This window comes from Mauremys reevesii, linkage group 6 (assembly GCF_016161935.1).
Source record: "Mauremys reevesii isolate NIE-2019 linkage group 6, ASM1616193v1, whole genome shotgun sequence".
NCBI classification, from domain to species: Eukaryota; Metazoa; Chordata; order Testudines; family Geoemydidae; genus Mauremys; species Mauremys reevesii.
The window spans coordinates 82,596,888-82,615,431 of NC_052628.1; the positions used below are offsets into that span (position 1 = coordinate 82,596,888).

At 36.6% G+C, this 18,544-nt stretch overlaps 1 long non-coding RNA gene across 4 annotated transcripts in view; it reads left to right on the forward strand.

Annotated features, from left to right (window-relative positions):
• Positions 1-18,544, forward strand: part of LOC120408673 — a 38,941-nt gene that overhangs the window by 8,499 nt on the left and 11,898 nt on the right. Inside the window, exons 1-3 of one of the 4 annotated variants that reach the window (XR_005600865.1) lie at positions 30-204; positions 16,221-16,349; positions 17,044-17,106. This is a non-coding gene — a long non-coding RNA (uncharacterized LOC120408673). Of the gene's footprint in view, positions 1-29; positions 205-16,220; positions 16,350-17,043; positions 17,107-18,544 lie in introns of those variants that run through there. The other 3 variants (XR_005600867.1, XR_005600866.1, XR_005600864.1) reach the window with 3 other exon arrangements.

Here is an 18,544-nt window from a genome sequence, read left to right on the forward strand (position 1 = left end):
ACTCTTACAAAGTGCAGTATAGTGAACAAGCCCTAGGCTATTTCTACTCTGTTACAGGTTTCTTGATACTCCTGTAATATAAATAATAATTTGTTTTCAAAATTTGCAAAATACTCTTCCTTTGCGTTCAGAGTAAATTTGATGATTTTCAGGCCAAGCCAATTTTCCAGTGTGAACTTAGAAGAATCAAGAGGAGAATAGGAGGTGAGCAGTCAGTAATAAAAGTGGGTTGTAATCATAATATCTGAAAGTAAGTGTCTAAGCTGGAGACAGAGTACTTGGTGCTTGGTTTTGATTTTTTGGCTCAGGTATCAATGTAGATCTGTGGTAGTTGAGAGGAAGAGGGTGGTAAAACCTTCTTAGAGGAAACCCTTTCCTCTCTATACCAGATTTAACAAAAGGCTCTGCCTTTAGCATGTTGCTATTTCATACTGCGTTTTCCTATATACAGCATGTGCATTTTTTGAATAAATTTTCATTTATAAAATATTTAATGCAAACTAGAGTGTTACGTATTCAGAAAGCTACAAACTTATTTCCAATCTGATCCTTATAATACAGTTCTTATCAGTTGTCCCCAGAAGAAGATTTGTCAGATAGGAACATATTTAGATATGCCAAGCACAAATCTACATTCTTTGATTTATGTACATCAGAAGCAGTTTTGGTTTTTCAAACCAGTCAAATGGTGATCAGCTAGAATGACTGACTGAGCACATAGTTTCTCAATTGGAAGGAATTCTGGTAACTCATGCAACTTGCTTGAACACAAGTTTCCTTAGCAAAGCCATAGATGGTGTTTAAGTGGTATTCATTTATGCACTAATTTACTTTATTTCATTTAGATATTTCCATATTTGAGATTCTAGGAGCTTTGGAGGGGGGCGGGGGGTTAAGCCAACCATACATAACCACTTGGAATCATTAAACACTCCACCGTGCACTAGTTCCCCATTCGTAAAATGTGTTTAATAATACTTTACTCCTTTAAAACATTTTGAGATCTATCGAGGAAGAGTGCTATGCAAGAGCAAGGTATTAATTATTATGCTTATAAAACTTCCATTTGTCAATAACCTACCAAATTTATAAGAATAGTCTAGGATTTGACGTGGGAAACATTTTAAACTCCATTTTAACTCCATCCAGGATAGCAAGATGGGTTACCTAGCACTGGCTTGTGAGTTGTCTGTGAAAATTAACTTGTATTTCAAAATATCCAGTTAGCACAGACATCAGATTTGTAACTATTTTATTTAAACTAGAAAACATTTATAACTTTGGAATTTTCTAACTAAATCAGAGTTAATGCTTTGGAGTTTGAAAAAAGTGACATTTAGATATGCCAAGCCTAGTGCAATATAAATTAACAAAATTTAATTACAGAAGTAGTTTACAGTGCTCTGCTCTGCAAAATATTATCATTAGCAAAATATAACACATTGTGATTTGCCAAATATCCCAGTTACACTTGGATAACGCGACCTACTTTTTTTTTGTCAGGAACTGTTGTGCTGTTAAATGTCCTCTAAGCATAAGTAAATTCTGAATATCTAACATTTACCATAGAACATCCTTGAAGCAACTATTTCACATGCAAAATGATTCTGTTTAAAAATAATCATAAACCTACAAACATATGGTAATATAAATGCAAGCACAAAACACAAGTCCATAATAAAAAGAAAAAAAGAATAAATTATATATCTTGCACTCAAATATCTACATTGGAAAGGCAATTATATACTATTGTTGTAATTCTATAAGCAGAGATGACTGAATACCAAAATTCTCCATAGCTGTCTCTACCCACTGGATGGAAACAAAGGCAAAAGATGTATTCTAGGGGGTAGATTTTCAACAATGCAAAGATTTATCTGCATGACTGCGTTCAAGCTAGGGGTGATTCCCCTGCTCATACATGCATATTTGCACTAGCCTCCCCAAAATAGCATGAGAATAAATAGCAGAGTAGCCATAATTGCATGGATAGCAGCAGTAGAGGCATGGCTGAACCATGCTGAGGACATGCCAACCTGAAACCAGTGAGTATGTACCTGGCACACCTTAATTATGCATCTTGCTAGTGCTACTAGAACAATCACAGCTGAACTACTATTTATGCTCACACTAAATAGTACCCCTCAATGATATTTGAAATACTGCAGTATTTCCCTCCATTACTGTGACATTGACTTCTGCCAGCTATCCTTGCCTCTGACATTTTCTTGTATGCCTTCATGCTTTCTCTACTACTGTTTTGAACATGTGAGAAAAATCTTTCGAATTACTTATATCTTTTTTTTATTCTCCTTCACGTCTCTAAAACTCATTTCTGCCATTATGTTACAAAGAAACTGACATCTAACAGTGACTATGCAGGTGAACTGAGACTACTGCCTATTATGGAAAACATCCTTATTTATTGTTATCTCATTTTCTACCCACTTCCTCTGATAATCTTTTTCATCTGCCTCTTGCATTTTGCTACTAACCTAGACTGTAAATTCTCTGTACAATGCCTAGCATTATGAAACCACAATCCCTCACTGGGTCCTCTATTATAAAACCCTATTTTTATTTTCTTATGATTTTGCCAAATATTAATCATGCAGGCTGCAATTTTCCATGCTGAATGTCTGCCTAAGGATGAATATTTTTAGAAAATTCTAGCCAAAACAGTTTAGCCATTTCTGAGAAATTTGGCTAGGGAAAATATGTTGTTTTGCCCATGTCAAAAAATTCTGGTGACCTTTTCTTTGAAAAAAGCTCAAGTACATCCTTGCTTTGGAGCAGAGACTTTAAATTTGAAAGATGGTCATTTTGTCAGGGCAGTGTCTTTGGCAATCCCTGAGAAAATCTGCCCAAAATTGGTCAATTTAAGCTTTTGAAAAAGCACATTTTGCACATGCTTGGCAGAGACTTGCTAGAGTTTAACAGCTAAAATATACAAAGATTCCATCCTCACTGCGTATGCTAGAGCTTCTCACAGCTTCGAGTGCTGACCAGACTGCAAATGCACCATCCCCACAGAGCGGATGAGCATATTCCGTCCCTGGGCTAGGCACCAAAATTGAGATGAGAAAGGAGGGAAAGGAATAAGTATATTGAAACAAGCTGTCTGGTAAGACTGGCACTGAAGGGGCAGAGCAAAATTGTGACTTGGCGAGAGGAGTGGTTAGGACTAGTTGGACAAAGACTGGCAGCCAGGGGGTACACTGGGAGTTGGTGAGGGGAGACTGGGAACCAATTGGCTAGGAAGGGGGAGAATGGGACTAGGAAAAGAAGCCAGGGGTGGGGAAGAGACAAGATTGGGACAGGGATAAGTTGGAGGAGATGGGACAGAACTTGGGGGAAACAGGCAGAAGAGTCTGTACTCATTAGAACACACTCCCCTCCAGACTCTGAAATGGAACCCCAGATTCCTGAATCTCACTATTCTTCTGCTGTCAGCAAATATCTGTGAAACCCACTGGCAAAGTGAGTATGTCATCCCCATCTAATGCTGGTCCACGCAGAAAATGACAACCTACTATGGTGATCAGTTATTCCATTAGATCAAGCAGCATAGGTCTGTGCACTGGAGCTAAATGTTCCAACCCTGCTGATGAAACACATGGCATCATATTGATGGCCACATGATGGAATTTGTTTTTTCAGTATGCTTTTTTTCAAACTTAGGAATTACATCAAAAAAACTGCCTCAAAAGATCATTATTAAGGTTGCAAAATCAAGCATTCAAAAGTTAGGAAATGCCAGAATTAAGGTTGCCTGAACAACCTTAATTTGATCCCCTTATGTGTATGCATTATGATACAATCTTAAATCATTTGATTATAATATTTTATTTTTTCCCCCGAAGACACCTGCTTCATTCATTAATAGCAATCATTGTATTTTTAGAATAGCCTATTATCAGCCTCTCATTTGTATGTTCTTTGCTAAACAAGTGAACTGTCTCTAAGTCATTTGAAGTATCCAGTTATCAGATACCATCTGGAAGAGCTGATGATTTAAGTCCAAACTCAGCATGCAGGTACTAACCTAGTTGATGCTGATTTCCTATTTTAACCAAGTTGATGTGGCATAACCTGAGTTTCTTTCATTGGGATCCAAACCCTCAAAAATTAAATCTCCTAACATTGTGTTGTAACAGCATGGTGTTATGGCTTCTTAAATTATTTACAGTTGCTTGATAAATTTTGGACTGTCATCTCAACAGTCTAACTGTTATGCTGATTCTTTCTTCTCCGCCCACCCCCAATTGCCCTTTAGTGGCATATGTATAATGTGCAGGAAATTCATTTAGCACACAACTTATTCCAGTAGAAAATACAATACAAAATCACCTTAATAATATGACCCACTTTTCTGTTTAATCCTTGAATGGGGAGTGCCATTAACTTTATGCATAATGCTTGAAATGCAGAAATATCAATGGCATGAAACTAGCAAACATTCAATTATGCCTAAGTATTTGTTAAAATATTGCATTCTATATTGTTATATCTTTTTAAACAAAGTCCTAAATATGTGTGTACAATGTTTTCATACTTAGAATTACTACTGCACTATTTCAAATAGTTCTTGAGCCATGAACTTATAGAGCTGGGACTTTCAAAGTATGAAATAAAAAAATGATGGAAAAACAATATTAATGCAAATTAGAATTATCTTGGGGCCTCTGTAGACTATTACTTTATGAGATTACATGGAGAAGCTATTCCAATGTGAGTCTACAGAGGCCCAATTCTAAGTCAAAATGAAATTAATATAATATCAATAGAAGTTTTTCTACCAATAAAAATAAATTAAACACAAAAACTAGATACTATATAAAATCTGACTAACACAAAACTAAGGAGATAAATCTCACCTAATCTCCATTTTAAGACTCCTCTCCTCTCCTTTCACCTTGCCCCAATTTAGGATCTGATTCAGTAAAGTACTTTAAGCACATGTAAAGTCCATCGCTATTCAGACTATTATCACTAAGCATGTACTTAAATCCAATTATTTCAATGATATTTAAGCATGGAATTAAAACTAAAAACTTGCTTAAGTGCTCTCCTGAATAGAGATGCTTTCTGAATGGGGGCCCCAATACTTTTATTCCTAGGCCTATAAAATTGGTTTGTTTCTGAGACAGTACTATCAAAATGAAAAGTGCTCTGCTTCCAGTATTGTTTATTATAGTGTGCAGCCAATCAGGCATATAAATACATATTTATCTTAGGAGGACTTAAAACAATGTGGTATTTTAGATACTATGGCTTCTTTCTGCCCTTGGATGTATGTTCTATTCCCATTGACACATGCACATCCATGCAAACAGCCAATAAATCTTACTTTCTATAATGTATGTAATATAGCTATAGAGATGAACAAAATAATAACAGATACATAACAGAACAATTTAAAATGAAATATTTTGCAGATGTGCAGGTAAATATGAATACTGCATGATCTTTAACCACATTTTCCTAGTCATAAAATCCTTTTAATTAAAAAAAAAAAAGTCGGTCATGGAATGTCTGATTTTTAAAAAATAGCTTCAGGAATGTCCCAGGTTTCTAACTACCTTGATGTGAAGTGTGCTGTGCTAATGCACAGCATCCTTTTTCAAACAACATATTATAGCACTTCCAGCAGGTACATGCTGAACCTGGGTGTTTGAGCATATCTCCAAAATTAGTTTCATAGTTAGCCTACAGCACACACAAATGCTACAGAGACAGACACAAGCTGAAGGATTTGAAAAGACTGAACTTCGTGACTGACATAAAAAGGCGAACCCAAGCTCTAATAGTATAATTTTTAAGTGAAAACATGCTTATTTCTGCATTTTCACTGAGTAGCAATTTAAAGAGTCTATTACATAATCCAGAATCAGCAGAATGATAGACACTCCTCTAGTAAATATAATAAATTACAAATGCAAAGCTAATTATAATCACTCCAGATGGTATCATTTGACAAAATTCACATTGAAACTTTTTTCCAAATACTAAATCTTGTAATTCAAAGAAAACCCATAAAGGCAGTCAAAACTTTCAATTATTCTTTCATTTAAAGTTTTTTTTAATTAAAATAATATTCAAGAATTGAATGCTGAAGTTCTTATTTGGAAGTATCTGTTCACAAGTTGAATTTCATTGATGTCATTGGTATCTCTGCCTGAACAAGACTAGAGAAAATACTGAAGAATTTGAATTGTCACGCAAGCAATGTCTAAAGAACAATGTACAGACAATACATGGCAGTATTCATCAAATAATAATAGAATGATTTGGCCTTGTTAACATTTGACCAATGACCTGTTCTCAGGTGATCAGGTAAATAATCATTTATATCTTAGAGTTAAGATGCTCGCCAAACTAGTGAAAATTAAATTAAATCTATAATACAAGTAGGAGTAAGCAAAGAAACGTAAAGATTATTTTAAAATAGGCCTAGCATTTAACATGAAGCTTAGTAGTAGTAGTAGTAATAGTTAGTACAAGGCCACATTAGGCCTAATATACATTAGCATAAGTAACCAGCTTTGAATCAGAAGATTTAGCCATATATATTTTGTGTCAGGCTGTTTAGACCACAAAGGCTTTATTTAGCTAGACTACTTTAACCACATTGTCTAGAGAATCAGCTATCTGTCCAAATACTGATGAAAATAGTCGGAATCCAAAAAATGGATAGCAGGAATGACAAATATGGACAAGAGGCCATAACATAATCAAATATAGTCTCAGAAATAGGTTGGTGGAAGGAACAGGTGCATAAAAGAGCATTGAATCCAACCCTCTGAGGGATCAGGATGGCTGCATGATGAACTTACGTTTGTTTCTCCTTAAGGAGAGTCCTGCAGATTCGAGAGTATTCACGATATGGATTTTGCTGTTTTTCTGATCTTTTTCTAGTTCCATAATTTTGTTTATATTGCTTGTGGTATTAATAAAACTCATGCAGTCTTTGTGTGTCTTACCAATCATCTTCTTCATAATTAATCTCTGGGTACCAAAGAATGAAACTGTTATTAGTAACAAGTGCATTTTGCTCCCCAAAGTAATCAGAAGGCCACAGACTTTAACATTTTGAAAGATTCATTAGGAATTAGCACTCACTAAGTTGAAAGTGGGGCAGGGATTGGATTTTTCCATAACATAATGAAATGAGACAAGAAGTCTAACTTTAAAAAAATACCATAAAATACTAGGGGTTAGTTTTAGACTGTTTTGTACCCTGATACACAATCTAAAACAAGATTCAAGCAAGGGAGTACTCTACCTTTGATAATGTCTTTGCTCATTTGCATACTACTGATATTGAAAAAGTACTAAAAGGGATAGGCATTGGTAAATGATAGATGATGATATAAATCCATTTCCTAGTGGATAGGTATCCAAATTACAGTTATACTGTGAACTAGTGCACAAAATCCACCATAGTGCTTGCCACTAATTAGCATCCTCTTGGTAGCCTCAGAGAGGCCAAGGACTGAATAGGAATGGAGATTGAAATATTCTGTACCTAAAAATGGTCTGTCTGCTTCAGGCTTAAAGCACAATGACAGGATTGTGAGGAACTTTTGATTCAAAAGCCAGTGCCATACCTATTCTGTGGATCAGTTAAGGGCTTCAGACCCCAGAGCTGTCAACATGGCACCTTTCATTAGCACAGCATTCACTTTAAAGAATTAAAATATATTTTCAATTTCAACTTTAGAATTTGTTTTGTATTAGATCTTAAATACATTAAATCAAAACAGCTTAAGCAAATAGAAAGATATAATGGTCATCTACTAATGTGCATTGTCTGATATATGATAGAGGACAGTAGTATTTTCAGTAATGTTTCTCTAGGTAAATGTTACATTTAAAAATCAATTGCATGATGTAAAACTCAACACTATAGTTTGGATTCTAGTAAATGTATTAACTCAAATATTACCATTGGCTTCTAAGGGACAACACTACCAGAGGCAACCTTATGGATGTGTGAAGTCTATAGCTTTAGGATTCCTGTTTTATACCTTAATAGCATCCCAGGTGGTCTCAGCTTTCATCTTACAGTCAAGTTTCTAGCCCTTTTCTGGATGAAGATTTGTCTACATTATCAAGACTATCTCTACTTAGGAAAGTTTTTCACTGTTATCATCCTTAAAGACCATCAGTTATTCAGGACTTGCTTTTGGGACCTACAAAATCCATAGTCATAAATACATTCTAACCAATTTGCTGGGCTGCCACTAATAGTGCCAGAGCTACCACAGCTTCCCTCCTGGCCACTGACTATCTGCCTGCAGCTGAACCAGCTCTTGTGTTTGATGGATAATGTTACTTAGGACTAGCCACAAGGAGGAAGAGATTATAGCATGAAATACAGTATGTCCTAGTGGATAAAATGCTGGACTGAGAACATGATATCCATGTATTTTAATCTCATCCCCCTCACTAACTTCCTCTGTGGTTTTAATTAAGTTATTTAACTTCTGTCTCAACATATCCATCTTTTAAATGACAATAATGCTTAACCTACAGTACCTTATTGATAAGGGGTTTACAGCTAGCTAATATTTGATCAAGAGCTACAATACATGTACAAACAAACATTCTCCAGAATACACACTGCCCATGCTGATCAGGTGAACCACTCCTTGACATTTTTTTTCAAAATGTCAGTAACTCTTCAGTGATCTCAGAGTGAGCAGCTGAGATTCAGGTTTCCTGTAGCAGCAAGATGATGATGATGATGATGACGACAACATGAAGATCCTTCCATACCCCCTTTCTATACAAATTGCATTAGTTAAGTTTTGAGGTGCCTGAAAGTATCCATTCCACTGCCCTGCCCCCAGAGCCAAAGCTTGTCACTGTTCACCATGTGCAGTCTTTTTTGCACTACTCACCCAGGCACTGGTAACAAGCTTAGGCTATGTCAACACTAGAAGCACTACAGCAGCAAAACTGCACTGCGCCCACTGTAGTGTAAACACTTACTATAGCAACAGAAGGGGTTCATCTGTCACTGTAATAAATCCACCTCCCCAAGAAGTGGTGGATAGATAGGTCAATGGTTGAATTCTTCCATCATCCTAACACTGTTTATATTAGGGCTTAAATTGGCTTGACTGTGTCTCTCAAGGATTTGACCTAACTTTCTAATGTAGTCTAGTCCTTAGACAATAGTCCCAAGTGCAACATAACAAAAGGGTTTTCTGTCCCTCCCAGGCTGAGCTCTCAGTTCTTTCCCACTGTCCCACATAGTGCCCTCTGGGAGTCTCTCTTCTTCCAGGGCTAGTCACAGCACTCAGCCTCGCTCCTTCAACTCTCCTCATCCTCCTTGAGGCCATCTGCCTCAGATTACTCTGCCCCAGGGACTCTCCTCTCCCACCTGAACTCTGGCAGCCCTTTGTAGGCAGTCTGTGATCCCTTCTAAGCTGAGTCTCAGAAATAAACAGGACCATCTGATCCCTAGCCAATCAGGATCAGCTGGGAGGGTAGCTGATCCATCACAAGCAAGGCTGGTCCCAACTGGCTTTAAGGGACTGGTCAGCCTGTAACAGACCCATCCAAAACAAATTTCTGTTGTAATAGGTTGCTGGGTCAACAAGTTGATGATCTGTAGGAAAGTCATTGAAATGAAAAAAGTTTTGTATAAAAATAAATGTCCAAACCTGAAATTTCTAAATCAGTAATGTTGGATTATAGTACTTTAATTAATCTGTTGTAGGCATTTCTATTGTGTGCATCACATTAATGCCTATGCCCTAGTTCTTGGCACTGAGGTGAAATAAATATGTTAATAATAATGATTTAATCAAAAAGAATCCTATAAAGAATCATTCCAAAGAGTATATGTGGTGTTTTATTTATCCTTAACAGGTTTAAATGTAAGTGGTCATCGTTTTGGTCAGTCTTAGCTGGTAGTAAATTCTTGATACAATGTATAAATCAGCCTTTTGACTAGGAAAATACTGAATAATGCATTTCTGGTTCAACTATTTAGACAAATAATGAGTTGTTAAAATTTTTGAAACTTGGAATTTAGAAATGTTTTAATGAACATTGTTACGTTGTCTAAATATTCAGATTATAACATGACTACTTGTAGGACCAAATTTCATGAAGGGAGGTTGGTTGTCCACATGCAATTACCACAACTATCTACCAAAATAATGGGTAGTTGTGCATCTAAATCAGTGATACTCAGACTGAGGCTTGACAGTCGCAAGTGGCTTTTTAATGCGCCTCCTGCAGCTCTTTGCAGCACATGATATTAAAGTTATTAACCAATAAAGATGATTTTACTATGTTGTTAACTAAGTTATCAACTTGCACTAAGTTATTAACTTATTTGCTGTGAGAATAATACATACATACATATATATCTATCCCATCATACTGTTTAAATATGAATAGTAGTATAGTAAATGAAACAATTAATTCACACTACTGTGGCTCTTTTGGGTAATGTTGGTTGATAATTTAGCTCCTGAACCACGGAGGTCTGAGTATTACTTATCTAAGTAGTTTATTTATATATCTAGCTATTTGCACATGCAGTTACTATAATTGCAGTGCAAATGTAGGCATGAATGCATGCTATTTTCCTTTATGAAAAATTTCCCTTTAAGTATTTATGGAATCATTCAAACATTAAATAGTTGCTAGTGTGAACTAAAATCCATAAATGTATAGCATTTCACACACATCCTCATTTTTAAATAGCATATATCTGCAGGATTGTATAGATTTTGGTGAATCTCAGCAGCATTTGTTAAAAAATGTTTGCATTTTAGATCACCTTGGGAGGACACTCTCTTCTGAAGTCATCATCTGATTCTAGAGTGAGTGGAAATTTTAAGGGAGAAAATTAGGCAACACTACTTACACACCTCTAATTTTACCTACATAATAAAGTAGGTCTCATGTTATCAGGGAATGAAAAGAAGACATGTAAACAATAGTTTTCTGAAAGGTGAGTAATTGCTGTTTTGAAAAAGCATCCTTTTGTTGGTTGTTGATTGCATTTGTATAGCTGGATGGGAAACAGTTTTCCCATTCTGCATTAGGATAAAACCAAGACCTGTCAACATTTTCTGTGAAAATTGAGAGAGAGAGGAGAGAGAGAGAGAGAATAGTCAATAGCCTATGTGGTTAGGGCACTCACCTAGGATGCGGGAGACCTATGTGTAGGTCTCTGCACTGAATCAGTACATAGCCTGCCCGAGTCACTCAGATGTGTGGCAAAGCTGTTAACTTTGTCTAAAGTTGTGACTGGTACAGTATACCAGTCTGTCTCAAAGTTTCAAGCAATGTCGCTTCCCCCACTTCAGAGAGAGGCTGGTCCACAACCTAATAGATCTTGTTGATATCAAACCCAAATTTTTCCTTCTTGATTTCAGCCCATTATTCCTAATTATACTCCATCTATGACAGTCAATAGTTCATCTCCCTTTTGGCTCATGTGGCCTTATATTTGTAAATTTCTATCATAATACCCTTCATTCATTAGGCTTTAACATTACATTACAGAACTATAAAGAAAATAAAAGTTTGGGGTTCTGTTCCATTTGTTACATGTGATTTTGAAAGGTAGTTTTGATAGAAAAGTGAATTTTCTGAGCATCACTGGGTTTTAGCCTTCAAAACCAAGAGATTTGATTTTGAAATGTAGCCACCTCCTGCATACATGCAAGTTCTTTTCATAATTATTGTTAATATGCATTTTTATCATACACAGTCCTGATCATCTGAATTATATGTCTGTGGTGAACAAACTTACAATATTTCTTTCTAACAGCCAGTCATTCAAGAGTCCTCCTTTTCTCTTTTTACTTTGGTTCTTCTACAAAGATCACACATTCAAAATAAATATGTGACCCAAGAAATGCAACAGTAGGGTCCCCTAGAAGCCGTTAGTCTACTATGTAAATAATATACATTTCAAAATGTCCTTAAATAAAAATTTGCCTGAGACAGCCGTACTAAGTCAGAACTTACACATTATGATTTAGTTTCTTGTATTTCCTATAAACATTTCTCTCCAATTTACATGACATCTCATATGTAAGCTATACAACCTATTCCAAGCACATTGCAGATTTCCTAGAGCAAGGGTAGGCAACCTATGGCACGGGTGCCGAAGGCAGCATGCAAGCTGCTTTTCAGTGGCACTCACGCTGCCCGGGTCCCGGCCACTGGTCTGGGGGGCTCTGCATTTTAATTTAGTTTTAAATGAAACTTCTTAAACATTTTAAAAACCTTATTTACTTTACATACAACAATAGTTTAGTTATATATTATAGACTTATAGAAAGAGACCTTCTAAAAATGTTAAAATGTATTACTGGCACGCGAAACCTGAAATTAGAGTGAATAAATTAAGACTCGGCACACCACTTCTGAAAGGTTGCCGACCCCTGTCCTAGAGGATATGCCACTGCATGTTATCAAATTGGTATCCTTTGTTGGCATGTTTAAGGCCTCGTTGATTCTGGTGAATAACAGTGAAATGACAAGACTTTATAGATATTAAGGGGTTCGGGTGAAACAAACTGTAATGAGCCATGACAGCAAAGTATGAGTGGATCATATGTGTCTACAACTCTAACACCAGAGACATACAGGTCTGATAACAAATTTTCTATTTTTTGTTTATTTGCTATAACACAGATCCTATAACAACCCATTCATTTTATCTGCCTCTTGTCTCTCTGCCCTCATGATCTATTTTTTTTAAAGCTTTTCTGCCATTGTTCAGCTCATCTGTCCTCTCCCTTCCCATTTGCATGCCTCTAGGTTGTGTTTAATTGTCTGCCAGATGATGGCCTATGTGGTTTAACCAGTTAAGTTTCCTATCTGGTGGTTGCACATAGTGTGTGCCTATGTGTCCTGCAGACAGGCAGGAATTAAACCAGAACTCTTCATGTCCCAGGGGCAACAGACTGGGGTTACTAGCATAATCAACAGAGATTCTCCTTCAGTGAGAGCTCTGGTAAGCTTGCCTCATTTGGCAGGTGCCTGATAGATGTGCACTAGTGAAATCTCTAAGTGGCTTGGCTGGATTTTAATGTATTTTGAAAGGCTGAATAAGATTTTTCTCAATCAAGGTTTTAGTTCAGCTGTTTTTTTATGTGAAAATCTTTTTCAAAAGCTTAAATGTTGGCAATGGGAAGCCTTGCTGAAAATTCTGGATGACAAATACATTTGGTTTTGCAACATTTAGGGCCAAATCTTCCAGAGTGTGCATGAACTATTGCTCAAACTCTGATGCACACAGACTCCGATTAGAGCATGCAAATACCTAAATGTATGCACAGATCAGGATTTGTATGCCTGTACTGGAGAACTTTCACACAATTTTGAGAGAACTCTTTTGAAAATACAGCTTGTGATTAGATTGCTTTAACATTAAAGATTGCTTTAACATTCACATGGCATGTATAACTGATTTAGCCATCTAAATAGGTGCAGCTATTGAAAACCAGGTTCCAGATAATTCCCTATGTGTTTTTTAAAAAAGGGGGGTGGGACTGGAAAATGTAAGATTTCTCTTAGTGAGTTTCAATCAGATTTTCTCCCCATGGGGGGAATTTGCCCCCAGGGAACAGGAGATCAGCTCCCATGCCCATCAAATTACCTAGTGTCCTTGTGGACCTTGGTACTACTCCAGAGATGAGGGCCACTGCCCTGGAATACTCTCAAAGTTCCCCTTGTTCTATCATCTTCCTGACAATTAGCTTCAGCAGAGCTGCTCCGCCTGGACTTTCACCATTGTCTGTTGTCCCCAAAACGTCCTTCCAGTGATCTAACTAATACTGACATGGGGACTACCATAGGTTCCTGGGGAAATGGGAATGAAAATGCAGAGTCAGCACTTCCCCAACTTGTGTCCTTTCTGACAGGTTTTCATTCCCTCTTCCTGCAGTACCAGATGGAATAATCAGGGCACAGATTATATATGGGAATATCTCACACTGTATTACATTAGCCATTATGGGTTTATAAACAGCATGCAGGGTTTCTGCAATATATTTTGCCTTAAGCATGCAAAGTATAGCATAATATATAGCATAAAAAATAAACATTCTGCTTTTCAGTGAGAATTCTGGATGTATTTTGACAAAGCAGATGAAATGGATACATTTCAGCATGGGGAGGAATGTGTTATTTAGCCTAAGTAGTGTGATAGGTGTAGTATTGCCCATAAAAAATGGAAAATAGTGCTTAGCAAAATGGTAAAAGGTGAATGAGCTTAACTTAGCCTTGATTTGCCCAAGTAAACACAGTTTACTTTCCTTGTAGCCACTGGCTTTAGCGATGACAGATGGGTGTGGCCTAAGTCATCGTTCTGCCAACAGTTCCAAAAGCCATGAAGGAAGTTGTCATTTTGTCCTTGCTCATGAATTAACTGAGATAACAAAGTATGGAGTGTTACTGGTTGTTTATTCCCTCTTCTCATCCAAAGATTGTGTTTTAGTAATGCTTAATTATGACATGTGGGTTCTGAAATTAATATTTCACATGCAATTTGGATTCTTTGTAAGGCCACCTTCTGCTTTATTATACATGATGATCAGATATCGTCTGCTAGTTTAGCCCTTACCCTATATACCTTTAAAAGCCTGGGAAATTATTTCAAAACTGCACAACTCTCCATATGATCAACAACCCATATTTTCTATGTTCATTTTTGTAATTTTTGTAACAGATTTTAACTGCTTTCAGTTCAAGGAATGTATCCCTTACTCCCCTCAAAGCAATCCCAAAATAAATTCTCCAAGCTCTCAACAAATTCAAAAAAATGCTCCAGAGGATTAGTAATAGTGCAGAAAGATGCTTAAATTTATAGTTAATGATAAAGAGTTTCATTTCCCCTTTGTTCTCCTGCTCTGAACCCAGTAAGCTATAGCTTTGATTTAACAGGGGTGGGCAGATTGCAAATGATAACACAGCTATTCATAACATGATACAATTTGATTTTGCATAACACTTTCTGACAACAGTGCAGAATTTGACAGCATAAGCCATCAAAACACAATTGAAGAAAAAACAGATACAAAGCTGAGAAACCTTATCAAGACTATGATAACTTACATTTAATGTGCATTATTGAATACTAATAGTATGTATTGCCTCTGAAACATATCAAGGCATAGAATGTTGAATAAGGTCACAACAAATATTGTCAAGGAGAAAAAGGAGAGACATAAGCCCTCCCCCCCACACACACACACACATTTATTTGGTTTTGCCTTTATTATACCTTATGACCATCATATCATCAGGTAATTACCTAATAAGGTAAACTGGGAAATCTTATTTCCTCCTCTATCCCAAATACACAATAAATCCCAGGCACAATACTTCTTCAGTTTCATGCTGACATTGCACAGGGACCAGTATACGGCTCACGGAGCTTAAACCTTCAAATCTTTCTAAAGAGTTTGCATTCTTACTAGCCGTGCACAATCATGGTGTTTGAATGCACAACTGTTCACTGGCAAACATGCATGTACACCTTTGCAAATCCAGCCCCTAAAAAAAAAAAGTCAGTTGTTCTATTTGACAGCACATTAACTTTGCTCTAAGTAAAAAAAGGAACTTTTTTACATGATACACTAAGCATTTTCTACAAGTCTGAGTAGTTCTTATTAGAAAAGAGAATCTACTGAAATAACAAGCTCAAAACTACTGAGGGGACCTGATTCTGTAAATCTGCAATCACTCCAAAGAAATCATGGCTTTACTCCAGAGTAAATCTGATGTTATAGTCCAGAGAATTCAAGATCATGTCTAAATAGAAAAATATTAGTAAATGAGAATTTAGGAATGGAGGATTGGAAGGGACCTCTTGGGTCATTGAGTCCAATCCTCTGTTATCACAGGCAACAAAATCATATAATCCCATGTACAAATATGTCTAGATGCATTTTTAAACTAATTCATTTGTCTGCCCTCACTATTCCTAGGAAGGCTATTCCAGAACTTCAGTCTTCTGATCGTTAGAACCTTCTGATTTCCAACCTAAATTTTCTCATGACCAGTTAATAACCATGTGATCTTGAGCCAACATTGTCCTTTATCTTAAATAAGTCTTTCCCCCAACAGCTATTTAACCCTCCCCTCAATGTATTTACAAAGAGCAATCCTATCCCTTCTCTGCCTTTGCTTTGCTAGGTGAAATAAGCCAACCTATTTTATTCTCTTCTTGTAAGATAGGTCCTCCATTTCCTGATCATCCTAGGATTGCATTTGCCTTTTTCATGGCCACACCACTTTGGTGGCTCGTAATCATCCTGTGATCATTGTACACATCCTGGTCTTTCTCCTCCTCCATCAAGAAGGTAAAGTATCCACTACATACAAACCCCAGTGACAGTTTATTTACTGCTGTTTTTTCTTACTATTCATTCAAAAGCAAAAAAATAGGTGAAAGAGCAGCTGTTTCATGGACATTATTAAAGCTAGGCAAAAAATGGATTTTTAGTTTGCTGGCAAGTCTGAAAAACTGAAAAAAGTTTTGTTTCAGATTGAATTGAAAATATTTTTTTTAAATGTCTGTCAAATTGAAAATGTCAAACAAATTTTGAGTCAGGTGAAACAAAATGACTATGAATTGCCAGTATGAATGGCAAGTGATCCTCTTATACATGCTTTATAAAGTATGCCTCTGTCTGAAGAACCTTTTTAAATTATGCATTAGTCTGTGTACTTTTAAAACTATGAAAGGACCTCATAGACTTTACTATGTGAGGGCACCCATGTTTATGTTAAAAAATAAAAAGATCAGAATGTCTCATTTCCTCAGGCAACTTTATATTTTGGGGACTATATGGCCCTGCACATTAATGTAGTGTTGAACCTGCCCACCCGTACTTATACACAAGGTGGAGTCCCTGTTTTTCCTATAAAGGGAAAGATGAGTGCCCTAATTTCGCTAATTATACATATATTCTACATTGCCACTCATCTGCATACAGAAAATAGTGAAAGTTTTCCTACTGCATACAGAAACCACTCCTCTTCTTTCCTGAATAGGAGAAGCTGCAGGGAAAAAACACAGCTGAAAATCTTCCAAGAGGGAGGGAGGAAAAAAGAGAGGTTTGTTGTGATATGTTAAGCAACCAATAGTTTTGACAGCATTTTTTACAGTATTTTGGCATTTTTGCTACTAGTCCTGGGCAACAGAACAAAGTTCAAAGGGGGGTTCATGTTTTGGGCGGAGGTTTGCCAAAGTATTTTATGTTAGCTATTCTGCAGACTCCACTAGAGCTGGACACACACTGTGTTTAAAATCTAGTGTATTATTTATAATTTGGATTGTGGCAACATGGCATCAAAAACAAGGACCAGGGCAACTAAAAGATGGCATATCCAGTCTGAAGACTGAGATCCTGCAATCTGCCCAAAAATTAAGCAAACAAAAAGGCCCTCTTTTCTGTCCAGAACACTGTATTTGAACATGCATTTGGATTTTCTCCATGGGATTTTCTGAACTGCTTGCTCACTTTGGGCAAAACTGTTGCAAGAAAACCATTGCTCTTCTAAGTGGTTTGCAAATGTTCAATTATTCCCTCCTCTGTTATCTTTCCTTTTTGAATGTCTCTCCATTTCCAAAATCTGCCTAGGTCTGAAGCTAAAGGTGACAAAATGCCATGAAAATAGTATTTCCCTCCCACCTGGAAGCAGGAATGACTAGAAATCTCTCAAGAAAGCCCATTCTCATTAGATTTCCAGCCACATTTTCCAGATAGACTTTCAATAAACTCTTGGATTTTGGGGTGTTTACCCAGATGCCAAGGCTTTGGCAGTTCATCTACACTAGCAACATTTTTCTTCAGTGATTGATGGCAGTGAGCATAAATGGGTCTGATCCAAAGCCTACTGAAGCCATTGGGAGTCTTTCCATCAACTTCAGTGAGCTTCATATGAGGCCCAATATCCATACCCAGCTGGGTTCTAACCAAATCCATTCCAAAGTGTTTATTTTAGAAGCATTTACTACCAGTATTCTGTCATCCAGCATGAAAAGTAAATAAAGTCATATCAAAGTTATATTATTGATTCATGGCCAGTTGCCTGCAGCTGAGGAAATCCTAAAATCCTGCAGATTCATCCTACTGCTTAGGAGGCTGAAGATTCAGCCTGTATAAGTAACATAAAAAGAACAGAAAAATCAATAGTTTGACTAATGTGTTTGTCATTTATGAACAGAGATAGCCCACACTATCACTGTAAATTATTTAGCACTTAATTAGAATGAGTAACAAGTACCATCATTTTCTCAGGTAGTCAAACTAATATGCAAAGTTTCAATGAAACTAGAGTGAAAAAGGTCAGCACTGATTGAGACCCAGTTTCAAATTCAAAACAAGACAATGAGTCCCAGGTATTACTGTAGCATTAAAGGTTAATTAAGGGACTAAAAACAGGATGAGGAGAAAAACCACATTTATTTCAAGATGTTCCAGTGGTAAATGGATTTGATGAAAAATGCTGTAGTCTTGATTGATTCACTTGCTGCCTTATCATCTGTGTA